Consider the following 20,791-nt stretch of genomic DNA (forward strand, 5'->3'; position numbering starts at 1 on the left):
AGTGGGCGGGTCTATTGGCTGGAGCCAGGCTACCTTAATTGGGGCCTATTTCGCCAAACAGGAAGTGCCCCTCACCAAACAGGAAGTGACCCTTTACCTCGTGAACCGTTTGTCGTACAGACGCGTGGGTGGCGTCAAATTACTTGATTAAGAGTCCTTAACCTTAATTGGGGCCCAATTCGCAAAACAGGAAGTGCCCCTCACCAAACAGGAAGTGACCCTTTATCTCGTGAACCGTTTGTCGTACAGACGCCTGAGTGGTGTCATATGAAAAACGATAATGTTAAAGCTTATGCAAAAAATGTTAATGTTAAAAAATTAAACGCTAATGCTAACACCAACCGCTACACAAGGTTGCACAGACTTAGCGAGCTGCAGGCACACTTAAAATTTCTTAGACATTTTCTTTTCTAGTTAAGAATGTAATTACTGTGATCATTTAACTCAAATACCATGATCACCTTTCTCTCCTCTCTCTCTTTTTTAAGGTCATCTCATTTGAGGAGAGCTTTGCTGCCCATTGATGTGGAGTTATACACAACATTTTGACTTACTAAAAGTGAGTTCTGAATACAATCCATGCCTGTTCTCTCTCTCTCTCTCTCTCTCTCTCTCTCTCTCTCTCTCTCTCTCTCTCTCTCTCTCTCTCTCTCTCTCTCTCTCTCTCTTTATGTATGGGGTCAAACACAGTTCACTTCCTGTAGACCATTTTTTAATAAACATGGAAGAAATGCAATCCATGAAAAATGCTTGTCTGAAATGTCTTTATTAGGAATAACCCCTCGAAATAAATCATTTTTTTACGGACAATTCAAACAACATCTTTGTACAATGTATGTACAAATATATATATATATATATATATATATATATATATATATATATATATTGTACAAATATTTGTACAATGTACAGATTTACGTACCGTAATTTACAGAGAAAACTCTATTTCCATTAGGACAGATTTAAAATTACTTCAACCTTTAACCACTTGAACCACAACCTGTAGATCTGCTATTTTTAGCAAAAAGATGTTGGTGTAGATCGAAAAAGAACACATTTAGTATGAGTGTCTAAGGGGTTAAACTGATAAATTCCAAATATTATCAAAGAATTCTGAGACATCCCTGGACCCAAGGGTGCTTTAATTGCCACCCACTTTGACAAGCCCTGCTTTATCCAAAGTTGCAACTGTAGAACACTGTCCATCTTCCATAGTGAAACTGGTTGAGGACCACAACACATACAGCAGGGTTGTCACGGTTTCCATCGGTCACTGTAACCGTGTTGCCATGGAGATGGCCTGTGTGATGGCACACCTCAAAATCATAGACCTGCAGCATTTCAAATCCACCGGGTCAGCTGTCCTTCAGACTCTACAAATTCAATATTTTACTTATTTTAGGAATAATATGGTAAATGGTGCATTTATATAGCGCCTTTATCCAAGGCACTTTACATTGTGTATTACATTCACACATTCATACACCGATGGCGGTGGAAACCATGCAAGGCACCAACCAGCTTACAAAGGAGCAACTAGGGGTTCAGAATCTTGCCCAAGGACACTTCGACATGTAAACAGCCGGGTTAGTTAATCTTTCATTCAATAGAGACAACTCCTGTTGCAAGTTGATTTTTATTTCATTTCTTTATTAACACATCCATAGGGCTGGACCACATATGGACAAATTACATCATAAACCTATGATGGGTGCTGTCCCTATTGAGTGAAAAACATACTATTTCTAAAACAAATAAAATATTTACGGTGGTTTTTACTCATTTTAGTTACCCTTGTAAAACATTGTAAAATGTAGGAGTGAGGTCAGATATATGTGTGGTGGTTGGTTGAACTACCGGTGGAAATGCTGCACAGCCCACCGCCAACAGTTCTCATTAGGTCAGGATATGCCATGCAGGACCAATAAGGTTCCAGTGAGATGAAAGGCGATATGCCACATCACATCCCAAAGCTTGTCCTTATGAGTCAGCTTGTGTGAGGAGCTGTTAATCCCTGCCAAATCCCGCACAAACAGGCGATGCACCGTGCATAACCCATTTACAATAGAATAGTAGTAGAACAGTCCCTCCAGTCCCTACTCCTGGGCTGACTCCCAGGAGTCAGCCCAGCTCCTCATCCAGACATCATATCAAAACGTGACTATACTGTAACTCTCTCCTCACTGGACTCCCGGCATGTGCACTTAAACCTCTCCAACTGATCCAAAATTCCGCGGCACGACTGGTCTTCAACCAGCCACAGTTCTCACATGTCTCCCCCCTTCTCCGGTCCCTCCATTGGCTCCCGGTTGCGGCCCGCACAGAATACAAAACAGTGGTGCTGGCCTTCAAGGCAGCCAAAGGTATGGCATACCTCCAAACCCTGATCAACCCTTACAACCCCACCCGTTCACTCAGATCAGCTAAAACAGGGATACTGACAGAACCCTCGCTGAAAACCCAGGTCAAAAATCCACTAGTACTAGACAATTCGCCCTCCTGGCCCCCAAATTGTGGAATAAACTCCCTGTCGAACTTAGAACAACAGACTCACTCCCTATCTTCCGCCGTGGCCTGAAGACTCACCTCTTCAGACTCCACCTGAGCCCATAGCACTTACCGTAGCACTTTCCTACCCTAAATGACCAGACATAAAAACTAGATAGCATTTTTTAGGTTTTTATTGATTAGGTGCTTGGTCTACCTACAGTACGTTATTTTGTATTTTTTTTTTATAGATTGATATTGCTATGCATTTTATATACGGATGTTGATGTATTGATGTATTACCTAGCCTATTGTATTGATGTATTATCTGCTTACCAGTAGAGCAACCAGACTATTGTTCTAGTCCAGAAATAAACATTGCGTAAACATAGCCAATCAGGAGCACATTATGTTTATATATACATATAGGTGAAATTCATCCTCTGAGTGTAAGAGTCTTGCTCACATCGACATTGCTGGCCTGTCCTGCAATTGTACCTGGGACAACCAGGGACTCTGGCCACCCAGACAGGCTCACTAACCACTCAGCTATGGCCTCATTTTTTTTAAATAAAATATATATATATATATACACACACACACACACACACATATATATATATATATATATATATATATATATATATATATATATATATATAAGCAGAAATTGATTGATCACCCCAGGATTAACTGAGTAAAGTTTGGTAGTGACCTCTGGTTTCCAAAAATATTATCTATAAGGCTAAATGATGTACAGATTTGTATTTTGTTTATGGCCATATTCGTTTATTACATGGGCAGAGACCATTGTAGGACACAATTTACCCCGCCCACTCAGCAAATTTCTCAGCAACTTCCTGGTGCTGATGTCAGCTTTGAAGGGTAACCCTGCTAAAAGTGATCAGTTTTAAGGGAATAAACATATTTGCGAAAATAAGTACTTAACATTGAGCAGAAAATGACCATGTGTATGTGTTGAGTTGTTAGATATTTATGCATAATCTTTGCTAATTGACCACTATGAACTTGCACAATGGTTACATTTAAAATATCTTACAGCTAATTGAGATAAAATATTTATTCACAAAACATGTATCTCATCAACTATGCACGATTAAAAATTAATCAAGCAGGAATGGATTCTATGTAGCTGATCTACATCGACACGTTTGAGCTTGTAGATCGGCTATTTGAAGTATTTAAAAAAAATCTAAACAAAACTAAAAACTGCAAAAATAATTAGAGATACGATGGGCACCAATGAAAATAGGGCCCACATGCCTGAAATAATGTAATTTCTGACACACGGTGAAACCACAAAGCGGTCTGGGATGTCAGAGGTGACACACAATTGTGTCAAAGAGTAGTTAACTACATCGCCAGCCGAAATAGAATGGTTGTTGGTAGATTAGCTGTGACATTTCTATTATTGTATTATGATCTGAGACGTAATATTATGTTAAACATGAGCCCGCCACCCCTCCTTCTTGAACTGCGCCGTTGTTTTTCTCTCTTTTTTCAATCCCCCGGTCGTTTGCTCACCATGAATATCTGGATCTCCATCGGGATAAAGTGGAGGTTTAGGCCGAGGCATCGTCTCCCCGTGCGTTTCGCGTGCGCGATCCGTGTGCATATAATACAAGCATATGGTCCAGGTATGACTGAACGGTCGATGTGAGCATTTTGGCTAGCTTAGCCCTTAGCACTCCAGCTATGCTAATGTAATCGTCTAAACAGTAAACGGACGGCTGCAAGGAAGCCTGAAGAAGGAAAGGACCTGACGTCACTTCTGCTTCATGTCAGAGCAGCCATGAGCTATCGATGGACGAGTGGTGACTAGGGAAGGTTAGACGATCTCCGATTTTCAGATAAAAATAATTTATTTCGGTTTTAATGACCCAGTACGGTAAAAGACGACGCGGCTGAGACTCCTTGCTCAGATGTCCGGTATATTCCGGTTTTAATATTAACTACATATCTGTAGCACCAAGAGCTAGTGCAGCTCTTTTTTTATAATAATGTTTGTCCCTGAACAAAAAACCGAACATAGAAATCACCAAGACAATACATGGGGTCCCCACTGTACACAGAAAACCATCCTATGGAAGGGGTTTGTTGAATGCCGCAATGGCTGAGGGGACACAACTCCTGCTAAAATGAATCTTTTCCCACTTCAAGGTTCTGTATCTTTTCCTAAAAATAATGGGTGTTTTTGAAGAATTTATCATGGTTAAAATGGAGTTTGAAGTTACAATGGGTGTGTGTGTATGGGGAGGGGTCCTGGACCTATAGGGCCTGATAACATTTACATCAAATATCTAAATATTGAATCAATCAAATTAAAATCTGTTCAGGGTGTTCATAAAAGCCTGATTAGACAATAAAATGACCCAAAGTTTTTTTTTAAAGTGGAATATCCCTTTAAGGCCCCGCCCCACTGGGCCCTAACTGGGCCGGCCCGAGGTCCTTGTTGTGCATAGCAGAAAGTACAGAGTGTAAATATCAATGTTGTTATTGCCATTTATCACCAGGACTACTAGAAAAAGCAGCAAGGAAGACAGAAACATGGGGAACCTCCTATCCTGGTGCAGGAAACATCACACAGTAAGTTTATTTACCGGTATACAACAAACTTAACATCTTTATTGGGGTGGGTAGATCAATAGCAGACAAATCAATAACAAATCAATAAGATGGCGGCGGCGGCAGGTAGCCGTGTAGCTGCAGTCTCTCCTCGAACTAAACCTGAAACAACCGACGGTAAAATTATAGTGGAGGATGAACTACTAAATTTCCTCTCCATAAAAATGAGAACTCTAGGCCATGACAATATTGTTTTGTTGGCCACAAACAATTTCAGCTCGGAGTGGATCGATACGTCTAAGAAGCTTTTGTTTGTGTTGTGCCCGTCCACCACGCACCGCTGCGTCTCACACAAGGGACCGCAGAAGGACTCGAACAATATCAAAGCATGCCTTAAGTTGAACGAATGTGGGGAGAACATTCCACGCTTTGTTTCACATTACTTGGACGAGCTACCGCCTATCGGCTATGACCACATTGATGTCTCTTCACTGCTGGGGCGGCTGCAACAGTTAAGCTTGGACATGAGCAGGGTGAAAAGTGCCATCGAGGCTCAAACGAGCACTTTAGTCAGGTTCCTTATGTATTTTTGTCGGATTTTTGTGAGGATTTGTAAAACTATACATTTTTGGAATCTTCAGAGCATGGGGAATCCAAAAATCAATGTTTCCATTTGCACAGACACCTGCAAAGCCGCCATTTTGGACGTTAAAAATGGCCGACATAAAATACATAATTTGTGCTATCTTGGCTTCTAGACGACCTAGAAACTTAATTAAACATGCCAATCCAATGTTTTCTGGGTCAAGGAATCGAATGAGTATGTTGGGTGTAAAATGTTCCGGACCCCCACCCCCTTTCTGGGGGTTTATCTATTTTGGGACCTCCCAGAACAGTATACGCCAATTAATGTCCTATTTTCATAACATTAGAGTTGTTTGGTAGGTTTTAAAACCTCCTGGGCTCATTTATTGCACTTTTAAAGCAGCCAGAATAATCCTTCTGACTTTTGGTTGGGGTCTTTCCTCACCTGGGACCCCCAGACAGACCCCTGAGTCTGTCTCAGTAATCGCTCTGCTCCAGAACAATGTTAAATTAGATCATAATTGAAGCATAAATGTTGTTGTAGCTGGGCTCTGAAAACAAAAAGGAGCAGTAGCAAATACCAGGGGTCTTCCACAGGGGGTCCGGGACTCCTGGGGGGTCCTCAGAGTTACTACAGGGGGCCCACCAAATCTTGATGGGATTTGAAACTTGGTTTATGTACCGGTATTGTACTTTGATGGTTTATTAGTATTCTCAGTGTTATTTATAACATTTTTGTGTTGGACAGTTATGGTTGACAGGTGTTACTGCTGGGATTGCAATATTTAAGGTATTGCAACTTCATATTTTGGGACACGCAGATTAACATGTCTATTTATTGCACTGCACTCACTGACAACACAACACACACCCACCTCTGTTTTATCGTCACCCCAAAACCCGCACCCATCCTCTTAAAGAGCCCATGGTCAATTATGCCCAAGGAGATTCACTACAATACAGTAATTTCAGACATGCAGGATCTATTTGTCTTCATCATCGTGTTTACACAGTCTCCACCATAGCATAGAGTGGAAGGCAGGTTATTTGAGCAGGGAGGGCAAGACCCCTGACTGGAACATACCCTCCACTCTCTGAATTTCCCCCATTTTCTTCGATTGGTGGAAGCTTAGGGCAATTTGTCAGGTATGATTTATCCCGCATTGTGACATAGTTGGCACGGAGGATATGTGGTAGCAGTGCAGCACGAGTTGGTTGTTGGACCTTTTGAACTGTAAACACGGCAATGTCATCATTATCAGGCTTCAAGTAGGCGTTGACCCATGACAAATTGTGTAGGCCAAGGAACCCTTGACATTTGTGACATTCAATAACTTGAACTCGCTCAAATATATCTATTTACTTTTTTTTTGTACTTTGGCTTTGACTGTTGCAAATTTCAGAGAAGTAACAGCAGTGTCGGGTGACCAAACACATATGTCTCACAAAGCACCATAAGCAGCAGAGGCAAGGACTTGATGAGGAATCAGGGCATCAGCCTCTTCATGTGTGTGCACTTCCTCAAAATCATGTCCCTTGATGAAGGTATCGTATTATGATGCCTACTTTGTCATACCTGACAAATTCCCCTGAGCTTCCATCAATTGAAGAAAATAGATGGAATTCAGAAAGTGGAGGGTATGTATGTTCTAGTCAAGTGTCTTGCCCTCCCTGCTTCAAAGGCTTTTTTATTGATTTGACTGAAGTATTTATTAGAAGTTTTGCATAGGAAAAAGTACAGTTTCATGACAGTACAGTTCACTGATACAAGGTCAACTAAAAGGAAACTAAGGTAAGACATAAGTCGTTGAGATCCTTCGCTTTAACTCATATAAATATAGGCAATACTTGAGCTCATCAAATGTGGTTGCAAAGCAGATTGCAAGGGATGGTGCAGCTGCTTAAACAATACAAACAAAGACTGTCAACATTATTAGAGAGGACATGTAGTGAATCTCTTTGGGCATAATTGACCATGAGCTCTTTAAGAGGATAGGGTGTGGGTTTTGGGGTGACGATAACACAGAGGTGTGTATGTTGTGTTGTCAGTGTGAGTGCAGTGCAATAAATGGACATGTTAGTCTGCGCGCCTAAAGTAATACGTTGCAACAGGGACGGCTCCAGGGGGGGCTAGAGGGGGCTTTAGCCCCCCCCCCAAGCCCCCCCTCCCCACAAACGCAATTAACACCTGTCAACCATAACTGTCCAACACAAAAATGTTATAAATAATACTGAGAATACTAATAAACCATCAAAGGTTACAGTTTCAAATCCCATCAAGATTTGGCGGGCCCCCTCCTGTATAACTGAGGTCCCCCCCCCCGGGGGTCCCGGGCCCCCTGTGGAAGACCCCTGGTATTTGCTACTACTCCTTTTTGTTTTCAAAGCCCAGCTACAACAACTTTTATGCTTCAATTATGATCTAATTTAACATTGCTCTGGAGTAGAGCGATTACTGAGATAGGCTCAAGGGTCTGTCTGAGGGTCCCAGGTGAGGAAAGACCCCAACCAAAAGTCAGAAGGATTATTCTGGCTGCTTTAAAAGTGCAATAAATGAGCCCAGGAGGTTTTAAAACCTACAAAACAACTCTACTATTATGAAAATAGGACATTAATTGGCTGGCGTATACTGTTCTGGGAGGTCCCAAAATAGATAACCCCCAGAAAGGGGGTGGGGGTCCGGAACATTTTACACCCAACATTTACTCATTCAATTCCTTGACCCAGAAAACATAGGATTGGCATGTTTAATTAAGTTTCTAGGTTGTCTAGAAGCCAAGATAGCACAAATGATGTATTTTATGTCGGCCATTTTGAACATCCAAAATGGCACCTTTGCAGGTGTCTGTGCAAATGGAAACATTGATTTTTGGATTCCCCAAAAATCCCCCTCTGAAGATTCCAAAAATGTATAGTTTTACAAATCCTCACAAAAATCCGACAAACATACATTTCTTAACATAACAAACCTGACTACTTGTGAGAAGCTACGGGATGTGACTGTGTCACTTGCCAGTCGTATGTCTGCAGTAGAAACCCTGCACAACGTCAACCTGAAACGGGACCCCGGACCAAGTGCTGGTGTGTCTGTCCAAAACGACAAAACAACTGGTAACATCGACCTACGAGAGCAAGCGGACACCGGCGACGCCTCACGACCTACACCTCCTCAATGGACCGAGGTGGTGAGAAAACGGCCACCGCGACAGCGACCAGCGAGGACTCCTGAACGTGGAGGAGCCACCCGGCCCGAGCCTCGGGACGGCGGGGCGCCTGCTAAACGGGAGAGGAAGAAGGAGGGCATCGTCGGCACAGGTGTGTGCTCCACCATCACGGTGGTTAAAACCAAGTTGGTGAATCTTCGCCACAAAGTTTGACCCTGAGTTGGAAGCCGACACTCTTAAGGATTACTTGGTGGAGAAACAGGTCCGGGTAGTCACCTGTCGGTCTGGCCCAGACCAGACACAGCTCCTTTCAGGTACCCGCGGAGTGTATGAACATGGCGGAAATGTATGATCCTGGGCTATGGCCAGCTGGGACGTTTGTACGCCGCTACTTTGAGCCAAGAAAGCCCAGAGTCTCTCCAGCCGAGGAGGGTTGGGTGACGGGGGCACTACCCCAGCGCTTGTATCCTGATAACGTACCGCTATGATACGGATTGTGTCTTATAATGGGCGTGGCCTGCGCGTTGGGCACAGTGCGGCAGACAAATCGAGACGACTCGTCGTGGATAAACTATTAGAGCAGTGCGAGATACTCTGTCTTCAGGAGACGTGGTTGGCTAAACAGGACCTCGATGGGCTATGCACTGCACCCCAACTTCCACGGAGCTGGGGAGTCAACAACCGACCTCAGGGACAAGCTGATACGTGGGAGAATACCGGGCGGTGTAGCGATACTATGGAGCTGCACATTGGACCCGGTCGTGTCAGTGGTAAGACTAGACATTGACTGGGCTATAGCCATCGAGTTTAAATGCACTGACAGATCGTTTATCATTATTAATATATACACGCCATACGAGTCATATGTCAATGTGGACGAATACTGTAACAGACTGGTGTGTATTAATGCTTTTATTGAGGAATGCGGGTCAACCTGTGTGTATGTGGTGGGGGACTACAGTAGATTGCGATCCATTTTGTCCCAATTGACATCGCTCATCCCCCATCTCCCACAGCTACCACTGGTGGCCACTAGGGATAGTATTGCGCCATGTAAAAACTTTCCTTGCCAAAGGGGTTATCCTACAGTAGTACTATACACTATGTTGTATTGGTCTGTCTTTCAATGTTATATGAGATACTGTCATGAAACTGTACTTTTCTCTATTGCAAACTGCTAATAATTCAATTAATCAAACTGTTTCCACTTTTCATCTGTGGGTGAGTCATGGACACATATGGGTCCCATTCTTCATGAAGAAATTCAAGAAAAATAAAATAAATTGCATGAATTAGAAAACATTTTTTAAGAAGTAGTGAAATTAACCGATCTACAAGTTCGGGTCCTATATGCCAGTTTGAGCTAAAACCACTGCGACTACTGTGCAATGATTTTGTCAAGATTGACAATAAAACACAACACAAATGATGCATATTAGTATTAATAGAGGTGTTTATACACAAATGAGTTTGGCAAAAGTCGACCTGCTGGTGGCGCTATAACAGGCCAATATGAAAAGAGTGTAATTTGTGTTAAAACACAACACAAATTATGCATATTAGTATTAATAGAGGTGTTTCTGCACACACAAATGAGTTTGGCAAAAGTCGACCTGCTGGTGGCGCTATAACCATATATGCCAATAGCCAATATGAAAAGAGTGTAATTTGTTCCTTTATAGTGGGAATGTGCGTGTGGAATGTATCTGTAATCACAAGCTGGGTTCATGATTTAAGTCATTTTGTTCAAAATGGACCAATCCTGTAAACTTTTTTGTCCCTGATTGTCCCAGGTACGATTCCTGGCCAAGCCAGCTAGGAGTTAATGTGTCCCTGAGCAAGACTCTTAACCCCTTATTGCTCCCTGCCCCCCTGCTACAGATAATTGGCTATACTAAACTACTAATTTGCATGTCATCCAAAGTTGTTGTGCATTATAATAATTATATTTTCACACTAATTGTATGGAAATGCATTTTATTGTTTATTGTTTATTTTACTGTTTATAATGCATTTTATTGAAATGTGTTGAATTTACAGATCGCAACTTTGACAGAGGTCACACAACTACCCTATAGCTGCATTGCTGGTATGAATGAAAAAACAAACAGTGGCCAAACCTGTTTGGCTCTTAGCTGGAGCCTGGAGTATACCCCGTTCTAAGGAGGCAAAGTAGCTGTAACTGTCTCACATGGGGGGTTGGGGAGTAGGACAAGACAAAGAAAAATATTAACTAGGTACAGACACGGTGAGCACTAGTCTTGTGATTGAGAAAGGCCACCATAGAAATACCTGGCTCTCTAGAGAAAACAGACTTTGCATGCACCCACTGCGCACAAAATGTGGAAATGTGGCCCACTGTACCAAGACATCAGAGACACATACTTCCCACAGATCATAACCATACAAGGAGAATTTGAGGAACAATGATTTAAAAAAAAAAAAAAAAAAAAAAAAACAGGTCTATATAGACATTTATTCTTTTATTTTTATTTTTTTCACTAAAAGGTCTTGCGGTGTTGGGTATAACTACATCGATTCAGGATATGAGGTGTGTTGCTTCGCTCAACTGGTTAGACTGCTTAGTTGTTAATCTGCTGAGTTCGAATCCTGCCGGCAATGTACTCCCCCCATGACAGAGAAAGAGAGGGGGGAGGGGGAGAGAGCTACAGTATGCAACACGTTACTATAGTTGCCTTAAGAACATGTCTTTTGTACCCAAATTTGCAGATTGGTTATTTTCACTACTTCTTTAAAATGTTTTCTAATTTATGCAATTTTTTTTTTTTTTTTTTAATTTCTTCACGAAGAATGGGACCCATAATATGGGTCCCAAACACTTTTCATGTGTGGGTCATGGACACATATTATGTGTTGTCCATGACCCACACATGAAAAGTGTTTGGGAAACAGTTTGATTAATTGAAGAGTTTATTAGCAGTTTGCAATAGAGAAAAGATACACAAACATTGCAGGTATTTCCCTTATACATGTTTTGTTATATTTCAAGCAGGAAGTGCAAATGGTCCGCTAAGATTGATTGATTGAATACTTTTTAGAAGTTTGCTTAGGAAAAAGGGGAAAGTCCTGATCTGGCGAAGCCCGAACTGGCGAACAGGGGAAAAGAGACCTACCGTAGCGATCTGGCGAATCGTTTTATTGTCTTAAACATGGCTCTGTTTTAAGGCATTTTTCGTAGTTATTGAGTGCTTGCGCATTGGTCTCGCCTGTTGCCCGTGGCGTTATTGTAAATGACGCCGCAGCTCCAGGCGGAGCCGCTCGATTGTCCACGACACTGCAAGCGGCGCGAAGGCCAGCGGACCTTGGTCCTGCTCTTCGCCCCCGAGCGCTGCAGGCGCGAGTGGCCGCGAAGAGCGGGCCAGGGCCGCGCGGCCGGCGGAGCGACGCGCGAGTTACGAAGCCGTGGTGAATGCAATTGTTATATTTATGCCCAGGCCGTAAGGCCTGGGCAAGCGCACGATAAACGCCCTGTCCAGAAGGATTAAACGAAAAAGACGAAAAATATGCAGAAGGTTTTTTTTCCCCTTTTTCTTTCGCCAGATCGCTACGGTAGGTCTCTTTTCCCCTGTTCGCCAGTTCGGGCTTCGCCAAAAAGGTACGTGCCCGGAAAAAGTATAGGACTCTACAGTTCTAAACTAAAAGCATTATGACCACAAGAAAGCTTATATGCTTGTTTCCTATATAGGGTCCCTTTGTACTCAATTCATACAAAATTAAATGATCATAACAGAATAAAAAAATAAATTGTATTTACAGTAGAAAGGTCATGGGGAGGTAAGGATATGCTTTTGGAGTTGCAGCTACCTGTAAGTGACTTTTCAGTTGGCTGTACTAAACAATGTCCCTGAATGTTCCCCAACCCCCGATATGCAAGGTAGTGGGTAGACCTGTTTGGCTCCAAGAGCCAAGGATTCCCCACAACCCCCCTATGCAAGACAGTTTATACAGAGAGTCATACAAACACAGTGGGGGTTGGGGGTGAGAGAGAGTTTTTTTTCCCCCAGGTCAAGTTTGCTGAGAGAGAGATGAAGCAAGGACCCCCTTAGCTGAGAGAAAAAAAAAAAGACATCTGCCTTGGGCAAGCGAACCCGGGGCTCACGGACCAAGAACACAATGACTTAACCACTCGGCCACCAATCACTCATGACATGAACCCTACATCATTTTGCCTTCATATGAACGCCTGATAAAAAGGCAAAACGCAACGGCAATATCCCGGGACCTCGCCGTTTTCTCTACAGAGCGTTGCCGTATGTACGGGCTATAAATATACATTCACTTTTACTTGTGGTACTTTAAGTATAGTGTTGTAAAAAGTACTCACATTTTATACTTAAAGGGATATTCCACTTTCAACAGGGAGCAGTGGAAGGGCCTCTCTCCACATACAAACCCATTCTAACTTCAAACTCCATTTTAACCATGATAGATTCATTAAAAACACCCATTATTTTTTCTGGCAACTCATAATACCCTCCTAATACGTGAGCAGGCCGTGTTTTTTCGATAACTTTTTTCATTTATTTTTAAGAAGTATTTGGGGAAATGGAAAAAATGAAATACAAAAAAAAAATATTATTAAAAATAAATGAAAAAAGTTATCGAAAAAACACAGCCTGCTCACATATTAAGAGGGTATGAGTCACCAGAAAAAATAATGGGTGTTTTTAAAGAATCTATCATGGTTAAAATGAAGTTTGAAGTTACAATGGGTGTGTGTGGGGAGAGGCCCTGTGCCTGGAGGGCCTGGTAACATTTACATCAAATATCTAAATATTCAATCAAGCTATATCCCTTTAAGTAAAAGTATCAATACAGCAATATAGAAATACTTCGTTACAAAATGTACTTGAGTAAAAGTATGAAAGTATTGGCATCAAAATGTACTTAAAGTGCCAAAAGTAAAAGTAAAAAATGTTTGAAAATAGCAGATCTACAAGCTTACAATGTGTCGCATCGCGACGCGTTGTGAGCTTGTAGATCGGCTATTATCAAATAGCCAAGGGATAAAATAAGGCTAAAGACAAAGTGGTTAATATATGTTTTTTTTATATATATATTATAATGTATAACTGCAAAGTAACTAGTAGCTAAGGTTTTCAAAACATATAGCGAAGTAAAAGTACAATATGTAGTGGAGTAGAAGTAAAAGTATTAGAAATTGGAAATACTCAAGTAAAGTACAGATACCTCAAAATTGTACTTAAGTACAAATACTTAGTTACTTTACACCACTGATGCAACATCATTTATGTGTAAAGCCCTGTTATTATAATATAATACTTACGGTATTTGGGGGCCAGGGCTCATCCCTTTATTTTAAGCTCAGTTGATTTTGGGGGGTTGTGGATTCATTTGGCTCTGATTTCAACAATATATACAAACAATCTCAATTTAAGCAAGCCAATTTTATTTATATTAAAACTAATAATTACAATTTGAGAGCAAAAATAACTCACAGAAAATAAATACAAAAAATAACTAATTACAGACCCTATTAACATTGCTCTTACTCAACTGCTCCACCTGGTGGTTGATTTTGGAACTAAATCCCAGTCGTCCTTCGGCAGACTCGGCAGAGGAACATGACTTTAGGAAAAAGGACAAACTGAAACGCAACCTACTGTACAATGCAGATGTCTCCGATGATAATTCCGTCTTTGCAAGACTCTTACTGCAATTTTGCAAGGATAATAGCCTGTTTATGTCCAGTAAAATGTTATTGCCTGCAAAAAGCTACACATACATCAGTGACGCGTGGCATACTGTATCTTGGCTCGATCATTGCATATCCACGGCGGATGCGCATGATTCGCTAATAAACATGGACATCTGCTATGATCTAGCTACATCTGACCATATTCCGATTGTAATGAACATTAAAGTGGAGAACATACCCAGGTTAAGTGTTGATAATAACAGAGTCAGTTCTGGTCTAACGGATAAGATTATCAGCAGTTACACCAATAACACTGACATTTTGCTAGAAACTGTTGAACTACCAAAGGATGCTATGTTGTGATGTAAATTGCAAAAATGAATTGCACTGAAAAGAATTGTGCTTCTTGTATGATCTCATAATTAAATGTCTTTTTGATTCTAGTAAGACCTTATACAAATACAATAATAGGCGTACCTGTCATAGTAAGTAGGGTTGCGGTATCGGTACTCGCGGTATCGGTACTCTGCCCGATACAACCCTATTTTGCAGTACTCGTACTCGCCCGATAATTCTCACGCCAGCCTCCGATACCAAGCAGGGGCGTCACAAGGGGGAGAAAAGTGGGACTGAGTTACTAGGGCTCAAGGTGAAAGCCAGGGCCTTAATTATTTTTATACTTTTGCTATTGAAAAATAGCAGATATGCAAGCTCACAGGGCCGCACTGCAAGCTTGCAGAGCTGCTATTTTTTAATACCCCATGAAGAACATTCATGGGGGGCCAGCAGTGAATCCTTGTACCCAGGGCCCAGAATTTGGTGCGACACCCTTGGCAATGAGTGCACGGAGCGGCAGCAGACTGTCTGTCTGTCTTTCTGCTGTTCAACATGAGTAGGGCTACATTGAGTTATTTAGCAGCATCATTCATCATTCATTAATCTTAAAACTTGCTACGATGCAAAGTTTGTCTGAGTCACTGAGTGCTTTGCCTTTGATGGAGAAATCAAATCCAAAAAAGGCGACTGGATGTGAATCACTCACTCATTACCTCGGCAGCTCGGCTCGAGCCTGTTGCATCAGTGTGATCCGCTCATCTGAAGAATAATCCATTTTGAGGTGAGATTTTGAGAACATGGAGAAAGTAGTCTCAGTCATGAGTTGGCTGCGAATGCCATAAATAATGGTTTAAAGTAGGCCTAACAGTGATGAGAGATGAGCGAGATGAGAGAGGTCGCTTAACGAGGAGTCCTGTCAGCTGTGCTGCTGTGCTGGGGAGTTAATTGGTACTTGCCCTAGTTTTACGTCTTTCACTGGTGATGTAATCAATTATTTTGGAGCAGATTCCAATAGTATAAACATTATTAAAAGGCTTTCATATACTCTTGATATCTTTTTCAAATGAGGTTTAGCCTAATAGATTGAAATGTGCTAGATTTGGCTATTTTCTGCTTGTTAATGTCAATAAATAAATTCATCAATTAATTTTCGGTTATCCGAATAGGTTTCAAAATTGTCGTGTACATGTCAGTGAAATTAGTCGCTAGGAACATCCCTAATTTTAAGATTTGTGAGGATGACAACACATTGTTTTGTATTATTAATTGTACTCGTATCGGTACTCGGTATCGGCGAGTACTCACAATGAAGTACTTGTACTCGTACTCGGTCAGCAAAAAAGTGGTATCGGGACATCCCTAATAGTAAGCCAGGGTGGAATTCACATGTGGCTGAACTTCACTCAGCAGCCAGGCAAGCGTTTAAAGAATGGGCTGCGACAGGTAGAATAAGATATGGGCCTTTATTTGAAAATAAAAAGCGCACAAATGCGAGGTTCAAGCATGCTGTACGGTTTATTAGCAGGAATGAGGCCACTATGAGCTCCGACTCCCTTGCTGGTAAACTTAGTCATCGCAGCTACTGTGACTTTTGGAAGGAAGTGAAATGACTGAATAACTGTAAAGCTCCCTTGCCATCTAATATCAATGGCGTATGTGGTTCAGACAACATTGCTGAATTATGGAGACAGCATTACTATGAGCTGTTTAACTGTATTAACAACGATACATTTATACCAGATAATGTTGACCCCATTGAGAACTTAGTGATGTCTCCAGACGAAATTCAGCAAGCCATTGTAAATCTAGAGAACAATAAGGCCTGTGGTGTCGATTGTATTACGGCTGAGCATTTAAAACATGCCAGTCGGAAAGGTAATCCCTCTTCTTGCCTTGTGTTTTTATGGTTTCTTTAAACATGGCATTCTACCAGATTCTAGGATAGCTGTACAGCTGGTGCCTGTCATAAAAGACGACTGGAAAAATCAATAGTAAAGATAACTATAGACAGATTGCTCTGGCCAGTGTGCTATCTAAAGTCCTGGAGACAATCATACTAGTAGAATAGCAATGTATATTTCCACTAATGACAATCAGTTTGGGTTTAAAAGAAAACATGGAACTGACATGTGCATATTTGCTTTGAAAGAACTAATATCCAAGTATCAAGGTCTAAACACAACTATGTTTTTATGTTTTATAGATTCTTCAAAAGCCTTTGATAGAATAAATGATAGCAAATTGTTTCTTAAGTTGTCACAAAGGGGGGTAACCAAATACATTGTCCGCATCCTAGCTTTTTGGTATGCAAACCAGCTTATTCAAAATAAATGGGGTAGCTCGGTCTCTGCTAGCTTTAAAGTAAGTAATGGGGTGAGACAGGGAGGAATTCTTTCTCCTTATTTGTACAATGTTTTCATGGACGAATTGTCCAGCCGTCTAAATAATTGTAAAACTGGCTGTGTAGTAGGAGATACTGTCATTAACCATCTTATGTATGCGGATGACATGGTGGCGCTTTCCCCATGCAGTGCTGGGTTACAAGAGATACTCTCAATATGCTCTCAGTACGGCGACCAATTTGATATCAAGTACAATGCAGAGAAAAGTAACATCATGATTGTGCGCTCTAAAGATGATCGGAGGTCTGTTTTCCCTCGGTTCTATCTGAGTAACAAAGCTCTGGATATATGTAATGAAACTAAATATCTTGGACACTACATATCAGATGATTTGTCAGATGACAGAGATATCCATCGCCAATGTAGTAAACTCTATGCACAAGCAAACATGCTTAAGAAAAGATTCCACATGTGCTCCATTGATGTTAAAGCTTCACTGTTTAGAGCGTACTGCACACCCTTATACACTGCTCACCTGTGGGGCAGAGACAGAGACTAAATGTAGCTTAAAATGACGCTCTGCGGCTGTTATTGCGTGTGCCTAGATGGCACAGCGCCAGCCAATTATTTGTGAGTCTGGGGTTACCTACTTTTAAAGCTCTACTAAGAAACTTGATGTACAGATTCATGTGTCGGTTGAATGAATCTGAGAATGATATTCTAATGAAACTAACGGACCCTACTAAAAGCTCTTTTAGGTATAGCTCAAGTCTGTGGCGCCATTGGCGCAGAAGCCTCTTTGTTGTGCACTGACAGCATATGCCTGTTATGTGTCTTTTATGTATTTTTATTCTGTATACTGTATTGTTGCTGTTATTGGTGATTTTGATATGGACCCCCTGTGCGATTCCTGAATAAAGATTACGGTATATATAAACTAACTGAAGACTGAAAAAAAAAATAAAGAAAATGGCTCCCATTTATAAACAACAGTAGGCCTATAACGTCGAGAGATGACAATACTGCTGCACGCATGGCTCTGACAGGTTATACCTATAAAATAATATATAAGCTGCTGTTAAAAGAAAAAATAACAAAGCATATTATGTAGGCATATTGGGAAGCTGTACTAGTTGACCAAGCAAACATCATGTGGAGTAACATATGGCAGCTACAAACTATAAAACTATCTCCAGATAGAAAATTGTCAGAGTTCAATTTCAAAATATTGCATTGAATTCTCCCAAATATGTCAAACTTGTATGAATGGAAGCTTGTTCCTAATCCTCTATGTGCTGTTTGTTTGGTAAAGGAAGATACAGAACATATGTTTGTTTCATGTCGGTGTCTGGGTAACTTTTGGACCATGTTTCTGCTCTTATGTCTCAGCTTAATGTCACATTTATAGTAGAATTGTCAAACATTATTTTGGGTCTCAGTACAACGCCTAGAGACAGATATTGTATCAATTTGGGTTAGGGTTAGCAGATCGGGTGTCTGTCTTTCATTCTGAATTGAAGGCAAGAATTAAAATGGATCTCTTGGTGGATGAGGCAAGAGGTAATGAAGCCTGGGCAGATCTATTGTGGTTGTTGGATTAAACCCACATGGAATATTTTATTTTTATCTTTTAATCTTTTATCCTTCTACCTCCTTTGTACAGTTAGCCTATGTATATTTCCCATCTCCTTGTATATGTCCTTGTATATTATGTGGTGTGAGGTTTTTATGTATCCTTTTTGAGCGGTGGTCACAACGCTCCTATACGTGGCCGTGTGTGTGGGTCTGTCTGTCTGTCTGTCTGTCTCCGTGTCTGTCTGTCTGTCTGTAGCCTGCAGTAACCTTTTCTGACCACACATGTTAAGGGAGGGGCGCTGTTGCACACACACACACACACACACACACACACACACACACACACACACACACACACACACACACACACACACACACACACACACACACCACCGCTCAGTTCACACGAGTGTGATTTTATATGATGTTTTGTAATGTGCAATGTCTAAATAAAAGTTATTAAAAAAAATGAGGACCTCTTTAATAGAATGCTCTATTGTACAGTATGTTGGAAGTTGTTTTAATTTGCACACCCACACATTCATAGCAGTCTTGCCTACTGCACAGCCATGCCTCAGTTGTTTGTTATGTCCCATCTAATGCAACGTTCTACATTCAGCAACAGTATTTATACTGTCTTGTCCACAGAAATCGCCTTTTGAGCTGAGGAGCTCTTTGGATATAATTCATGCCCATAGTTTTCACACATAGATAGTGTGGATATCATGCTCTGTTTTTAATGTTTGATATTAGCATGTTTCTTCATTCTCTGTGGACAAAGCCCACTGCTTTCACTGACCTACATGTGGCAATGTAAATAAAAAACCTCACAACCAACACCTTAAGATAATGAAGCTGAGATGAAGCTGAACATCTTCTGTTTGTAACAGGTCTCAACCATGGAGCCACTTGAGGGACGCATCTTCAAAACTCTGGATAAGCTGGAGAACTTTGAATTGGAGATGTTCAAGTTGGGTTTGCAACAACCTGATGTCCTTGAAGGCCTCGATCCAATCCCAAAGAGACCCCTGAAGAAGGGGGGCAAGAGGACCATCGCTCGTCTGATAGTGTGCAGCTACCCCAGTGATGCAGCACAGAAGATCGTGGTGAATGTTCTGAACAACATCCACAGGAATGATCTAGCGGAGAGGTTTCCTCACATATACAAAGGTAGGTGGAGACAACTTAACAATTTATTGAAACACATTATGTTGTAATTGGATATGAGAAGCAGGTGCAAACCATTCATATCCATCCATCCGCACACACACACGCAGGCACGCACACACACACACACACACACACACACACACACACACACACACACACACACACACACACACACACACACACACACACAGGTTTGCAATTACTACTTTCTGGGGACATTACACATTGTCTACTATATTTGTGGGGACATTCCATTCATTTTTAACCCTAACCCTAACCCTAACCCTTAATAACCTAACCCCTAAACACCTTGTGGGACACTAAAATGTGTCCCCACAAGGTTTTTTTCTCCGATTGTACTATCTTTGTGGGGACATGAGGTCCCCACAAAGTAGTAATTCCCTGTCTCCACACACACACACACACACACACACACACACACACACACGCGCACGCACACACACACACACACACACACACACACACACACACACACACACACACACACACACACACACACACACACACACACACACACACACACACACATACACACACACACACACACACACACACACACACACTCATTTGTGTACCTGGCTGTCTGTATAGACAACAGTGAATTACTAAAACACAAACATCATCAATTTAATTTAATATCAGGATAATTCAGGTAATTGCTGGTATTTTATACAAGTGTGTTGACTTTTCTGTCACAATAGATGACCAGCATGAAGCTTCAAACACTGACCCACCAATGCAGGCTGCAACTTCAACAACTGATGTCTCTAAAGTTGAAGGTGAGCTGACACTATCAATGGATGTCTTTAATAAACTGATTAACCACTTGAACCCCAACATCT

The 20,791-nt window shown here is 41.4% G+C and overlaps 1 long non-coding RNA gene across 1 annotated transcript; it reads left to right on the top strand.

Annotated features, from left to right (window-relative positions):
- Positions 1-494: 494 nt before the first annotated feature.
- On the top strand, positions 495-19,712 carry LOC308286582. Its single transcript, XR_013962109.1, has 3 exons — positions 495-559; positions 5,025-5,097; positions 19,649-19,712. It is a non-coding gene; the product is annotated as an uncharacterized lncRNA (long non-coding RNA).
- The last annotated feature ends 1,079 nt before the right edge of the window (positions 19,713-20,791 follow it).

The sequence above is a fragment of the Nannobrachium achirus genome (genome assembly GCF_963921795.1).
Source record: "Nannobrachium achirus genome assembly, chromosome: 6".
Classification (NCBI taxonomy): domain Eukaryota; kingdom Metazoa; phylum Chordata; class Actinopteri; order Myctophiformes; family Myctophidae; genus Nannobrachium; species Nannobrachium achirus.